This window comes from Penaeus monodon, chromosome 43 (genome assembly GCF_015228065.2).
Source record: "Penaeus monodon isolate SGIC_2016 chromosome 43, NSTDA_Pmon_1, whole genome shotgun sequence".
NCBI lineage: Eukaryota > Metazoa > Arthropoda > Malacostraca > Decapoda > Penaeidae > Penaeus > Penaeus monodon.
In genome coordinates this window covers 25,506,311-25,508,810 of record NC_051428.1, presented here as the reverse complement: position 1 = coordinate 25,508,810, position 2,500 = coordinate 25,506,311, and the positions used below count along the sequence as shown (strand labels likewise).

Below are 2,500 nucleotides of genomic sequence, written 5' to 3'. Positions count from 1 at the left end.
TAGATTTCAGGGCAAAGTTTCAGTTTCCCACACCCATTTGGTACAAAGTAAAATTCCCCTGTAATAGACAGAATGACTGAAAAAGACACTTTTCATCTATGGTACTACTTTTACAATTTGACTATAAAAAAGTGGGGTTACATATAATGCATATATTTACAGGAAAATGTAACACCTGTATGATAATCAAAGAGAAAACCTTGAAACAGTGTGTGTAGGCCAAAAATAAGGTCAGAAATTAAGAAATTAGGTCGTGACAAATGCTGTGCAGAGAGAGGAAGTCCATGGCGATCGGGTGGTGTTCCAGGGGTGGATGGGAGCCTGGGGGTGAAGCCCCGGGTTTAAGAAGGTTTTTGGATCATGTTTTTGGATTGCCTAGGAATGGCTGGACTAATAGGGGCTTAATCTCAGAAGGGTGTGGTCAGTTCGTAAACATTACCAATGCTTTAATTTCCATCATACGTAATGAAAAATAACAGAGACTTACTCAATTTACAGATAATTGAAAGAAGGAATAATGATTGCAAGATGGATGGCTATGTGATAAAAAAGATTACTGATTTCATGGTAATTTTTTGGTGATATTTTTTTATTATGACAGTCAGGTCTTCCCCTACAGTAATATTTATATTATCAGATTTATTCTTGTTTATGAGAACGACTCTGATGATCGTTTCCTTTGCAAGCATGGCCAACAATCTTGAGGCAATAGTGCCAATAGCATGGAGGGCATGAAGTATATCAGGGAAATTAAGGGGTAAAATGAGATAAAATAGGAAGAATATAGAACAAACATGCATAAAACCAGCAAAAAGGATTTTTAAAAATTGGCTTATGAAATTCTAGAAACATGCCTGCCATCTCTGAATTTCTACGGGCTGACGCCCCAACTTTAAAAAAACTCTGCAGGAATCCAACTTATCTTTATGTATAAATCTATGGGAATTCACATATTCCAAAGACCCTGGACCCCCGTGGTCTTCAGGCAATATGTCCTAATTTATAAACCAACCTAACCTTATCCTGTGGGATTTATACAATACAGTTTATAGTCCCTGGACCCCAAGGGTAGCTGACCCTAAAGGGATGGGGGATACATTTTTTCCACATCATTTAGAATATCAATGTTTTTTTTGTATAAAGTACAGAATAATACATTTGCTTCTACATATAATTTGCTTGCTGAAATCCACATACCTTTATGTAGCCAAACACCAAGTTTTTCTTTGCTTCCTTTTACTGGCTGAACTGCTTTGTCTCTATCACTTTTTTCAGCATTTGAGGCACTTGAAGAGCTCAGTTATCTAATTGTTAGAGTGAATGATGTTTCTTTCTTTTGTACAGCCACTATATTGTTTTGTAAATGATCTAGAATCTGCACAACACTGAAAATGAAACTTATCTCACCAGTGTTTGTCATGTACAAGAGTCTCCTGGTGCTGTCAAAAATCATAGTGACAAAATGCACACATAGGCAGAAGGTTGTTTTAAAGAATTGAGTGAATAACTGTTATAACATATTGAAGAAATAGGATAATGATAAAAGAATGCATTATAGACATAATTTAGGAAAAACAGGTGTTGATAATTACAAAATAAGGTAAATTTTTTGTGACATGGAATTAGGGAGTTAATCTCTTATGAGTGCATCCATACTGTAAAGAATTACGTTGAATAATAGTCATAACCAAGTGTGTAGTAATAAATGAACTATTTGACAGATGGCAGTAATGAGTTATATCATCAGAGTAATGTTTATTGCCACAGTGGAAGGAAGATGAGGTATTTAAAAAAAGATTGGCCAATCCTCTCTCTTCTCTGTCATGTATCTCCTTTATTTTTGATTTGTGCAGGAAAGTCATAAATGAAAAGTCCGCTTTCATCAAAGTATCCAATTCATACACTGTTTAGCTTGAAATCCTGATTGTCATACACTGAAAATTGTCCTTCTTTTTCTTTCACACAGCCACCCAACCTTATTGTTTCTTGTTTCATTTATTCACAGTGTAATAAGTGTGATCTGTTTTCCATCAAAAGTGGAAGTATTGGTAAGTGTTTGTGAAGTGATCTCATGATCTCATCCCCCTGAGAGAAGTCTTTGTGATATCATTTCATTTTTGAACAGCTGCCTGGTACAAGGTAATCTTACTTGCATTGAAAGAAAGCTCAAATTTAAGATGCTTTACATATATGGTATTTCTTTCACAAGTTGATAATAACAAAGTTATGTATTGCATATATAACTTCAAAGAAAGAAAGAATAGCATAGATATATTCAGACAGTATAGAGTGTATGGGCATGTTATGCACATTATCATTTATTAATGGGGAAAATTTGCTGTTTTTTGCTGAAGTGACCATGGCTGTCACAGGTGATTCTGTTCTGAACAATTATTGGTTTGGCATTTAGTTAAAAAGTTATTGCAACAATTTTAATGTAGTTATATATTTTAAATCTCTCTGGCCAATTTTCTGTAAGTATGTTAGCAAATTTTTGCTG

General features: G+C 34.6%; 1 protein-coding gene across 1 annotated transcript in view; it reads left to right on the top strand.

The window, feature by feature from the left end:
- LOC119568360 (V-type proton ATPase subunit e 2-like) overlaps positions 1–2,500 on the top strand; it is a 14,410-nt gene that overhangs the window by 993 nt on the left and 10,917 nt on the right. The window lies entirely within an intron of this gene.